Here is a 13,403-nt window from a genome sequence, read left to right as displayed (position 1 = left end):
GCATAAAAGAAAAGATACCTTCATCAAGGTAAAACGCTTAAAACACTTAATGATAGTCATAGTCATATCTACACAACAGGTGGCAGTTGTAGGAAGAATGCCTTTTCACAAATCGATATAGTACCCATTCCTGAATCAGAAGGTCTTTCAGATGAATATTCACATCACAAATCAACTACAGAAATCTATATGACTCCCAGGCAGATGACATTCAGAAAGTCATTTAAAGATCATTGTTTCAGACTTTGAGGCCTGAGGGAATATTTTGTTTGTATGTTTTTGTTTCTGAAGCAATTGATCCATAACCTTATTATATTGTTTCTGTCATTTAAAATATAATCTGGAATTATTTATAGTCAGGTGACCTCTAAATTGTATGTATAAATACATAAATAAATAGATGGGAATAAGATTTTATTTAAATCTCTGAGAAAATTTCTACTGACATAAACCTAGTCAGAGTTCCGCCATGAGTGTTAAATACTTTCAGTGAGAGACACTAGAGATAAGATTATAACAGCAGAGTCCACACAGATAATCCCTGCAAACATTGCAGTTCATCATATCTACAGTTCATTATTATGATCATATAACCTTTCGAGCGGCTATTATTCTCCCAATGTTTATACAGAATGTATTACAAAAGAATGTTACTGACATAAGAATCAAACATAATAGCAAAGTTGTGGCAGAACTCCAAAGTTATTGGTATAGTTATTAAGAAAAAAAATTCAGAAATAGGACAAACGTTTATCATTTCCTTCAGCTACCATGGGTTTGCCTAACAATAATAAAAAGATATAACAGCTTCACAGCTGTAAATAAAAGCACATTAGGAATAAAAGCAGTGAAATGAAAAGATAATTGTTGAGTTTAAATTAACTTTTCTTCAGGAAATAATTGTAGTTCAGCTGTGTATATCTCTGAATATTAGTCCCTTTATTGGAGATGTTGTTTCAAATGTCTATTTGCTTAACTTAAGTAGTTGAAATATTTTAATTAAAACAAATGCAGAATGTGCTGCACAAGAGCTGAAACAATAAACCTCCACAGCTTTATTCTGTAATAAGGAGGAAAAGAAATGAAAAAATAAAGCAAAAGGAAAGAACAAAAACATATATTTTTATCTGTTGTTCATTTCTATGTATTTTTAAAGTGTGTGTGTGTGTTTGTGCATATATACCTACATACATACACAGGAGAGAGAGAGCGAAATTTAAAATTCATTCTAAAATCCCTCCCCATCAATATTACAGTACATAAACTTTCCAAAGTTACTAGGGGTTTTATAACTCTTTCTGGATAAAGTAAAAAGATTTCTCAATGATCTGGAAAAGCAGAAATTCTACCATTGTCCTCTACTAGCGAATTGCAACAGTTGAGTGTTGTCCCCTCCTATAAATAATTAATTTTCTCTTTTTTGGAATAAAAATGCAGATAGTATTTCTATAGTGGTTGTTTAAGTCCTCTGGAATTGTTTCGAAAATTCCACTGAAGATTAGCACTCCCTTTTCTATTAATAACAACTTTACCAAGTAGCTTATAAGCAGTGCTCAAAGCTTTTACTGCCTTACATGGGCTATTGCTATTCTGTACTTCTTCAGATCATAGAAAGATCGTCTGCAAATATGCAAATATTTTTAAAGCAGCTAAGGAATAGTAACTACTGCATAGCTTATTTTAGTGAATTTCAGTCAAAAGTGGGTCTGTTTAATCCACTTATCCAAGTGCCTCTAGCAAGTTGATAAAAAGATGACTATAGACTTCTGAAAATAAAGTTACACAGCCAGATAAGTTGAATCCACACTGTCAGTCACACTTCCTTTCCAGTGTCTACAGGCAAGCAATTGACAGAACAACAAATAATATTTTAAACCACAGTGGCATAATTTAAATCAGCCAAAAGAGTTCAGCAGATGTAATATATGCTACTTATGGTCTGATTTACCCTGTAAATCTCATCAGTAAGCTTCTTTGTTCCACAACACATCAGCATGCTTTCCCCGTCTGGAAAATTCTGCTTGATGAAATAAAGACTTGTGACTTCTAGTGCATAAGATGGATCAAGTAAATCATTAATCAAATAGATATGAAAATTAGAAATAATGACATGAGGTGTTAAAATAATGCAACTCATATGAAACAGGAACTGGATCTCTCAGGAAATTAAAATAGTTTAACAAAAAGGCCATATTTAACTGACTGCATGATAGAATTAAGGATTGAAAACTAACCTATTAATCATGCAAGAGATTGCAATTAAATCATAGTTGCTAATTCAGTAGTTAGATAATTTTAAAATTAAAATATTAACTATTTGTGTGAAACTTTTGGTGCTTTTGAAATAAGACAGTATAAGAAACAATGTTGAAATGCATACATACATTTCACTTTATTCATTCTGTGGGTTCAGCAGGGTTACGATGACCACAGAATAAGACATTATAAGCCACGGAAATGAAAAGCATGAGATAAGAAAATGAAAAACCAACAAAGTTAAAGTTAGTTTACACTCATACCATTATGTCTCGAAACCTTTCTGTCCTTGCTTTATTATGTCTCTAAACCACTTTATCTATTTCCTTTTGTGTTTGACCTACCTGAACAAATTGAATCAAATTTCATGAGAGTTTGATGTTGGTTTATGTATTATAAATGGGGTATCATAATGTCTATTCCACATTCTCCAGGACTTACTCTGTGAGGAAAAAGCAGAGGACAAAGGGGTATTTGAGGAAAGTCACAAAATATCATGGCAGAACAAAGACCTGGCGTATCTACTTTTTTGCTCTGCCATAATATTATAGTAAGCCATTGCTGATGGCTTCAGGCACAATTCCCTGAAGCCCATAGTCATAACTCCTATAACTGGAAACAAAACAAAATACTGTGGCTATGGCAGTTGTCTCTGTCTAGATTCACATGAATAAAGAAGAAACTGTAGAAGTAGCAGTACAGAAGAAAAAGAATAGAAAAGCTTTAGTAGTGATGAAAAAATGCAGGAAGAAAGAGGTTTCTTATGTGAGAAGATACGTACATAGATAAGTATACAAAACATTGCTATATAGAGAATTTTATATTACGTTAAAGAATATGTCTTGATATTTCTCTCATAACTTACTGTAAATTCATTGCCTAGAGAAATCTGTTTCTTTTCCCACTTTAAGAAAATAAACCACTAATATACTGTATTTTTCAGACTAGAAGACACACTTTTTTGTCTCCCAAAAGGGAGTGAAAATGCCTGTGCATCTTATAGACTGAATATTGCCGAAGCCCTGCCTACCCATGAACCATTTTTTGCCTTTGTATGCCCTATTTTTGGGGAGGGGGTTGGCTTTTTTTGACCCGTTTTTGGGGCTTTTTTCAGCCCATTTTTGAGGCTTTTTGATTCATTTTTGAGGCTTTTTTCAGCTCATTTTGAGTCTTTTTTCAGCCTGTTTTTGAGGCTTTTTTGGCCCATTTTCTAGGCTTTTTTGGCCAATTTTCTAGGCTTTTTTGGCCAATTTTTTCAGAAAAAAGAGCCTGAAAAAAGCCAAAAAATAGGTCAAAAAAGCCTCCAAAATGGGCTGAAAATGGGATGAAAAAAGCCTCGAAATTGGTCCTTAAAAAGTTTTAAAAATGGGCCAAAAAAGCCTAAAAAAGCCTAGAAAATGGTCCAAAAAGCCTAGAAAATGGGCCTAAAAAGCCTTAAAAATGGACTGAAAAAAGCCTTGAAAATAGCTGAAAAAACCCTCAAAAATGGGCCAAAAAAGCCTAAAAAAGCCTAGAAAATGGTCCAAAAAGCCTAGAAAATGGGCCTAAAAAGCCTTTAAAATGGGCTGAAAAAAGCCTTGAAAATAGCTGAAAAAACCCTCAAAAATGGGCCAAAAAGCCTTGAAAATGGGCCAAAAAAAGGCTAGAAAAGGCCTGAAAAAAGGCCTGAAAATGGGGCCCACGGAGGCCAAAAACTATTTTTTGTTGTTGTTGATTTCCTCTTCTAAATTTAGGTGCATCTTATAGTCAGGTGCATCTTATAGTCCTAAAAATATGGTAATTACGAGATTCTTTTTATCAGTATTTGGACCATCAATAACTTAATTAGCTAAGAGTAACATAAAGAGACTTTGGATTAACTGGTTTGTAGAATACACCCTTTTCTGGGCTTACTGGCTCAGCAATTAAGATATTGGGTCTATCAACTAGAAAACTGACAGCCTGGTTTCAAGACCCAAGCACTGCATGACAGGGCGAGCTCCTTTACTAACCCCGCACCTGACAATCTAGCAGTTCAAAAGATGTAAATGCGAGTAGCTAAATAGGTACCACCTCAGCAGGAAGGTTACTGCATTCCGTATTTTCATGCTGGCTACATGATGACAGAAACATGTCTCAGACAAAACAGGTTGCCTTGAACATTACCCCATTGAGACGATCAAACTGGATAGAGAAAAACTGAACGCTTTAATCCTTAGAACACATTTTATATACTGTGCATATAGTTATTGATGTGGAAAGAAGAATAGTAGTTTATATGACTGAAGTTACTTTGAGTGATAATTCTATTTTAGCACACTGTCATTTATATATTACTAAAATTCTCATACTATTTGATATTCTGTAACCTTCAACTGGGTGAAATGCTGCAACAAAGGGAAACACTTTGTAAGCAAAGGTATCTCAAATGGGCTAATTTATGGAATGCCAGAACTCATTCCTCTGAGGTAACGAAATTTGGAGAAAATGTTGCTCCTTTAGCACCCCTATGCTCCTGCTGTTCAGTGCTGCTGCATACTTCCACAGACAGTCTCAAACACATGGTCCTCTTTTTTTAACACTCTGTTCTCTACAAGTTAATAGAAAACTCAGAAGGAACTAATATGGTTGCTGATGTTCTTATGTGCCTTTCTTCACCCCCATTATCAAAGTTTTTGCTTGTAGAATGAAAAGGTTAATGGAGAAATAGTCCAACCCCTCTGCACTTGCCTTATATCAGTCACTCATGCTTAGCTTTGCATTCTCACCCACTCATCATCAGCCACCTGCCCACAGCAAATGCCAAGAGCTGGGCTGGGCTGGGCTGGGCTGGCAAGGCGAGGCGAGGCGAGGCAAGGCAAGGCAAGGCAAGGCAACTCAGCTGGGATCGTCAGAACCATTTAAAAGCTTTTAAAAGGCTCCTCTGGCAATCCCAGCTGTGTTGCCTGATCATCATAGGCTTTTAAAGCATTTTTAAATTTAATTTAAAAAAAATTAAAATGCTTTTAAAATTAAAAAGTTGGCTTTGCCCACCCAGTCACATTACCCCCACCAAGCCACGCCCACAGAACTGGTAGTAACAAATTTTAAATTTGATCCCTGATTAAAACCATCAAAAAATAGAGACTTTAAACTTACTGAGGTCATTGTAATTCACAAAATTGAAAGATATTGACTAGTCCAGGCAAATAATATTTTTTTTTCCTCTTGTCATTTCCCAACATAAGTCATCATTCCGGGATACAGAAAATTTTGGATAAGCTATGTCAAAACGTCAAACCATAGCTTCAACCTTAAACTCTCTACCATGGACCTCACCCTATTCCTAAGAGGTCCATAAGGGGAGTCCATAGGTGCACCAGCATGCCTACCATCTCTGTCCCACTGTCACCATTTATTTGTTTCCATTACCTATGCTCATATCCATGTTTATACTTATACCTGTTATCTTGTACATATTTGACAAACTAAATAAATAAATAAATAAAAAACCAGTATTAAAACCATGGTACATAATGCAAAATCAACAAAAGAAATGTCTAAACTGTGGTCATGAGGATGGCAAAATCGTAATTTCCTGCTTTTATCTTGCATGCAAATGGCTGATTAATAGCTCTTTTTAGTAACCCAGATTCCTTTACAGAAATAATTTCTATACACCTAAATAATCTATAAACCTAAAATGTTACACTGAATAATAACCCAGATGCCTGATGGATAACATTCTTCATTTTGTTTGGAGTTGGATTCTGACTGGGCGGGTCTTATGTAATTGGCTGAAATGGGATTTTCTATTATTCCATTTCCAGGGATTTTCTAACATAATTTCCTGATCCATCATTTTGCTTTTCAAGGCAGAACATGTGTGTAATTTGGGGTCCATCCTAAACCTCTTGGTTTTTACTTGATGAGAAAGTGGCAGCTTTGGACAGGACAGCTTTTTCATTTTCTGTGCCAATTTGAGCTTTTTCTTATCTCTGCCAATTAATCACATTTATCTCAAAATGTTAACTCACTGATGTTCATTTATTTTGGGGTGATTATACCTTTCATTTTGGCTAAATTTAATTTCCCATAACAATAACCTTATAATGTGATTTAATCTAGACGTTTCTTGAACCTAGATAATAGTTTCCATGTTATTGGTGTTTAGATGGAGCCACTGTGTTTTCAAATGCAGTGAGACATATCTAAAAACAGTTAAACACCAGTTCCCTGAATGCTAATCCACCTACAAAGAGCACATCTATTTTGTTATTATTGGATTTCAATTTATTCTGATTCAAACACTTATTTATTATTACAAGTTTACCCAAATTATATATAAAATTGAGTTCATTTAATAAATTTCTTAATGTTAGTTTACATTAAAATCCTGATAAAATAAGTTTCATCATAAGTTTTTAAAAAACTAAGGTGCATAGCATAATGTAAATTCCAATAGGAAAAGATGTTTTGCTTTCTGAAGGTATTTATTTATTTGTCTGTTTGTTTATTTAACTTAAGTTATATATAATTTAAATTATATATAAAGAGTCACTCATGTCACAGCCATCCATATCAGATAGGATTAAAACCAGGGGTGAAATGCTCCCATTTAGGACCGGATCGCCCGATCCAGCAGCGATGGTGGCGGGTGATTTGGAGAAATGGTAGCAAAAATCCCTGCCCCTCCCCCCTGTCCAGCTGAGCCACGCGATCATCAGAGGTTTTTTTAAACTTTTAAAAGCATTTTTTCTTCGGCCGAAAAATCTTTTTAAAAGTAAAAAAAAAAAACCTCTGATGATCGTGCGGCTCGGCTGGGATCATTAGAACCTTTTTTCTACAATCTCTTCGGCCAAAGAGGTTGTTAAAAAAAAGCTTTTAAAAGGCTCCTCTGGCAATCCCAGCTGTGTTGCCTGATCATCATAGGCTTTTAAAAGCATTTTTTACAACCTCTTTGGCTGAAGAGGTTATAAAAATGCTTTTAAAAGGTTCTGGCGATCAGGCAACTCAGCTGGGATCGTCAGAACCATTTAAAAGCTTTTAAAAGGTTCCTATGGCTATCCCAGCTGAGTTGCCTGATGATCAAAGGCTTTTAAAAGCATTTTTAAATTTAATTTAAAAAAAAAAATTAAAATGCTTTTAAAATTAAAAAAAAAGTTGGCTTTGCCCACCCAGTCACATTACCCCCCCCACCAAGCCACGCCCACAGAACTGGTAGTAACAAATTTTAAATTTGATCCCTGATTAAAACCATCAAAAAATAGAGACTTTAAACTTACTGAGGTCATTGTAATTCACAAAATTGAAAGATATTGACTAGTCCAGGCAAATAATATTTTTTTTTCCTCTTGTCATTTCCCAACATAAGTCATCATTCCGGGATACAGAAAATTTTGGATAAGCTATGTCAAAACGTCAAACCATAGCTTCAACCTTAAACTCTCTACCATGGACCTCACCCTATTCCTAAGAGGTCCATAAGGGGAGTCCATAGGTGCACCAGCATGCCTACCATCTCTGTCCCACTGTCACCATTTATTTGTTTCCATTACCTATGCTCATATCCATGTTTATACTTATACCTGTTATCTTGTACATATTTGACAAACTAAATAAATAAATAAATAAAAAACCAGGATTAAAACCATGGTACATAACGCAAAAATCAACAACAAAAACAGAAATAAAATAAACATGCATAGCAGCTACTGAAGACTGGAACTGCAGCATTATTGATTTAAAAATTAATTAATAATGAGACATTCTCTATATGAATTTTATATTTTAAGGTTATATAATGCTCAATAGCTGCACTGTTGAACTAGAAAAAAAGGAAGTGGGAAACAGGTTTTACATCATACAAAACAAAATAAAATAGGGATGTAAATTAATAAGAGTCACATTTACTTAAATGTAACTTTACTTTTTATGGGCTTACTGGACAGCATTTGTAATTTGGAAAATTATTATTGCTTACACATAAAAATAGGATTTAGTGATGTTGATACCAATAAACTGTTCAGGAATTAGAGGTTATTGGAATTAGAGTTCAGGAATTAGAGGTCCAGAACAATAAACTGTTCAGGAATTAGAGGTCCAGATTTTTTTCCCCACATTTATATCATACACATAAAAATATAGAACTTCCAATCTTTGTTTTTATTGAATCGATTTCATCTAAAATTTGACCCACAGTCATCAACTAGAACATAGGGTGTGGGTTATGATAGCCCACTATTGGGGGTTATTGGATAACCCACTATTGGGGGTTATGTTGGGGGTATATGATAACTATTCAAGTTTAAAATACTGTATGTAATGATAAAATGTAATATAATAAACTATACACTAGTTTTACATTACTCCCTTCTTGACATAAATATACAATGAAGGCCTGTAAAGAATTCATAATTCTTAAGTGTGCATGGTTTATATTACCTAAAGTTCTGCACAAGATTCCCAGTTTCTCAAAACATATAATTATATTTAGGTGACAGCAGTTAACATTATAACTCCAAATCTTTTCTGACAACACCAAAGGTCAGAGTAGAGAGGGCAAACTGCAAGTACATATATTCATGCCATTATAGATATTGATTCAAACATCTGAATTGTTTGGTATAAAACTGATACAACCAACCAACAAGCTCTATATAATCTCATCCTCTATGGAGCTAATTCTCTTGTTATCTGATAAAAATATGCTTATCTAAAACATTGCAAATAATATTTTTAATAGGTATTATCTTAGTGGCTAACACCATGTACCTGTTTTTTATTTGGAACTGAATACAGCTTTAATGCTGTCTCTGATCCTGTAAAGCTTTGTTCATTTCAGCTTTACACATGTCCCTAATCTTATATTAAGTTCTTTTTTCAGTGTGCTAAATATTTATTACATTTAGACAATAGAAAAGTAGAGAAATATGAATGCTCATTATAATTTGTATATGCTTCAGAAGGCGTTGCTTCATATTTTACACTCGTTGGTTCTGGTTTGGAATGGGAAATGAAATTATTTCCTGTTAGGTTGATTAAACATTCACTGATAATATAATACATTATTTATTGAAAGAGTATTGTATTCACACATTTGGAGTTTTAATATCTTTTCATGTCTGTAAACAAAGAAGAAAGAAAGAAAGAAAGAAAGAAAGAAAGAAAGAAAGAAAGAAAGAAAGAAAGAAAGAAAGAAAGATTCTATATTGAAATCAACAGGACATGGTTTCAGCTAAAAATGCTTAGAAGTGAAGTGCAAAGAAAAGGCAAGTCTGTTCAGGATTACAATCAGGGTTAGTACTGTGTAAAATTGAGTGGTGTGAATGATGCAGAGTAATGTATTAATGGTTGTCTTTAAAATTCTGTATTGAAAGAAGATAATTGTGAATATGGTATGGTCATATTATTTTAACTGAACAAAACAAAAGTTAGGCTGAATATTTATGTATCTATATATTTGTATTTATCTATCATCTATCATCTATCTATCTGTCTGTCTGTCTATCTGTCTGTCTGTCTGTATTACCGTTTTGTAAGAGATTGTAAAAATGCCTTTTTTACTTACTTTACTTATTAACTACTTAAAAATTATACTCTTTAGGCTTATAGGTTGTATATATGGGATATGTTGTGTCTCGCCCAATCTCACCACAGCCGGGGTCTGCTTATCTGCTTCTGAACGCTGAAGAATGTCCTAGCATGCCTCTCGGCCCCAGCCCTGGCTCCATGCCCAGACAGGCTGAGGAGGGGGCATCTCCCGGCCCCAGACAGGCTGAAGAAGAGCAAGTGTCTCCAGCCCCCAGCTCTGGCTCCATGCCCAGGCAAATGGAGCAACTAGACCCCTCCCCCTCCTCCACAGCATGTGAGCCTGAGGAAGGTCAATTACCAACAGCTGCCGATTGGAGTGACCCTCGCTTCAGAAGAATTGATAGGCGGCGGCGTCAGAAGGAAGGGAGGGGCAGGCCTGGATAAGTGCTGAGTCATGGAGCCACACCCCATGGCCTATTTAAAGGATCTGCTTTCTGGCAGTCTCTGAGTCAGGCAAAGTCTAAACATATCTTGCTGAAGTCACTTTCTGGTCTCCTGCCTGCCTTGAGGACTTTGCTAGGACTTTGGCAGAGCTGCAGAGGCACACCTGATTCAGATTTCCCTGACCCGGCCGTCAGCGGAGGAGTGGGACATGACAGGATATATCTCAAAGAAGGGTCTACGACAATTTGCCACAGCCAACTTGTCATAGGACAACTTGCTGCAAGACAATTCAATGCTGTATTAATTATTTTGTTTAATTACTTTTATTATTGGTAACCACATTTTTCATTAAAATTATTGTAACTCTTTTATTTCTGGATTGATTTTTAAAATTTTATTATTGGACATGGTTCCATTGAAATTAATTTAACTTGTGTATTTGTTGAATTGTCCTGTGGCAAATTGTGCCACAGTGGGTTGGCTATGGTGAATTGGCCATGGCAAGTTGTCCCATTCCTCTTGAAGAAACAGCATTGCAGTAGTGACCTGAAATCCAGCCTTTGCAAATAGAGACAATTGGATATACAGTATAAGGTTACTATGCAGATATTATAGGGACGTGGTGGCTCAGTGGCTAAGATGCTGAGCTTGCTGATCAAAAAGTCAGCAGTTCAGTGGTTCAAATCCTAGTGTCGCATAATGGGGTGAGCTCCCGTTACTTGTCCCAGCTTCTGCCAACCTAGCACTTCAAAAGCACGTAAAAAATGCAAGTAGAAAATTAGGGACTACCTTTGGTGGGATGGTAATAGCATTCCGTGAGCCTTTGGCATTTAGTCATGCCAGCCATATGACCATGGAGTTGTCTTCAGACAGCCCTGGCTCTTTGTCTTTGAAACAGAGATGACCACCGCCCCCTAGAATCGGGAATGACTAGCACATATGTGCGAGGGGCATCTTTACCTTTATGCAGATATTATCATTAACGCATGCAAGTCAGGAAAGGGGAGTGTTGCTGTGATGCTTCTCAATATATCTTTTCTTATATATGATTATTATACACTTGAATAAATTTTGTAAAGTGTGTTTGTTTAGGTAAGGTAAGCAGTCAAGAAAGAATATGGATTTGTAAAGTAAACAATTCAATGTTGCAAAAGTAAGAAGTAATACAAAGCAAAAAAGAGCTTCCAAGAATTATGGTAGTACCGTATATACTCGAGTATAAGCCGAGTTTTTCAGCACGTTTTTTGTGCTGAAAAACGTCCCCTCGGCTTATACTCGAGTATATACGGCTTATACTCGAGTTTTTTTTTTCTTCTTTTTTTCACATTATACCGGATGGTGCAAACTTGGCGGGCTTTGCATTAGCGCGGGGAAGCCCTGCCGGTGCAGTGAGAGGGCGGGGCGGGGGAGCCGCCAGCCTTCTCGGCTGAGGGAGGGAGGCTTTCCCTGACCGGTAGCTGCCTCATTTCCCTCCCTCGGCTTATACTCGAGTCCCCAGTTTACCCCAGTTTTTTGGGGTAAAATTGGGGACCTCGGCTTATACTCGGATCGGCTTATATTCGAGTATATACGGTAATTTTTCTTTATATTCATGTCTTTTTATGTAATAAATCTGAAGTATTTTCATGTAAGCAGATTCTAGTTAGCAGATTGAACTTTAGATAGGACTTCGGAAAAATGTACATAATTTTCATGTGATGTATGTAGAATATATATAAAGTTCCTGAATGCAGGTGAAGATTATATTGACCTTAATTAAGGTTAAATAGGATCTATTCTGAAAATATTGGAACTGTTACAGACACAAGCCAGTGGGATAAATCTAAAGTATTTCTGTATACGGTTCTCATCATATGATATTTTAATTGGTAGAATGGGACAACAGAATTACAAGTCCCCACTTCCAGGTGTAACCAGTTCTGGTTGTACCCCATACTTCCATATGCTGATGTGCTTGGGCAAACTCTGTTATTCTATATTTAATGTAATGAACGGAATGAAAATAATTCAGACCATCATCGCAAGTAGGTTAGCTTTCCACCTTGGAATAATTATTACTATATATGATACTTAGTATGAACCCATTAAGTCTGCAGTCTAAAATTATGGAATGGTATTATAGGGCCAAGGGGCTTAAGAGATGGAACAGATGGTTAAAGGAGTAGTACAAATTAGCAATATATCTACATTTCTCTGTTTTTTTTAGTGATCAGTGTCCCTTTTGTGAACATAATAAGTTCTTTACACATTTGTAAAAGACTGTTTTGGAATGAAGCCATTATTTTTCACCCTCTTTGCTTTAAACTTGAAACTTGGTTCTGTCAGCTGTATTTTAAATTTCCACTTCTTTCAGCCTCAGGCAATAAACTAATTAATTGTTGAAGAACTTTTTGCCCACTTTATCTTGTAGGAATAGCAAATGTCTCTGTCAATTGTAATGCTTCAATTTCTGTTGTGTTTTGTTTCTTAATTACTTAAATATATTGTAAGATTTACTATCAAGTGAATTTGTCAAATTGGCATTGTGTGAAAGATTTAAAATCTTTTTTCCTACTTTTTCTTGCTTCATTTACCTGTAATCTGTTAAATCAAGTTCCATGAAATGATCTACCAGATCTGGGTTACATAAATAGATTATTTTTAACTTTTTGTTGTCATCTAATGGCTGTCTGAATTTTTCAGGTAGTGATTTTACTGTGAATACAAGTAAGAACATCTATGTCTTGAACATCTATGTCTTTAAAATGAATGGGCTGTTCCAATTGATTATGGCCAATATATTAAATATAATAATATTAAAGATATATAAATCAATATATATTAAAGACTTATCTCCTATTGCAATTATTTGTTCACTCTTAAAGTTATTTCTTCAGTGTAGAATTAGGTAAAGATGTTTTGTTTTTCTGAGGCAAAAAAAGATGGTTCCATTTCAAATCAAAGTTCAGTACCAATGCTTGCCAAAAAATATTTTGACAGTTGATTCAGAAAACTCTCCAGATGGGGTAAAAAGAGAGAGACAACATGCTACTACAACAACTACTACTCATAATAATAGTAATAATGACAGTAACAATTTGGGATTCAATCTTATACTAAATCTGGTGTCTGAAGTAACTGTTCCATTTTTCATAAAGGCAGTGTTTGTCCTGTCTTGACAGAATTAATTCCCCGCCCACTCCCAACAAACAAACAAACAAACAAACAAACAA

This window comes from Ahaetulla prasina, chromosome 8 (genome assembly GCF_028640845.1).
Source record: "Ahaetulla prasina isolate Xishuangbanna chromosome 8, ASM2864084v1, whole genome shotgun sequence".
Taxonomy (NCBI): domain Eukaryota; kingdom Metazoa; phylum Chordata; class Lepidosauria; order Squamata; family Colubridae; genus Ahaetulla; species Ahaetulla prasina.
The sequence above is the reverse complement of the archived record's forward strand: the minus strand, read 5'-3'. Positions refer to the sequence as shown.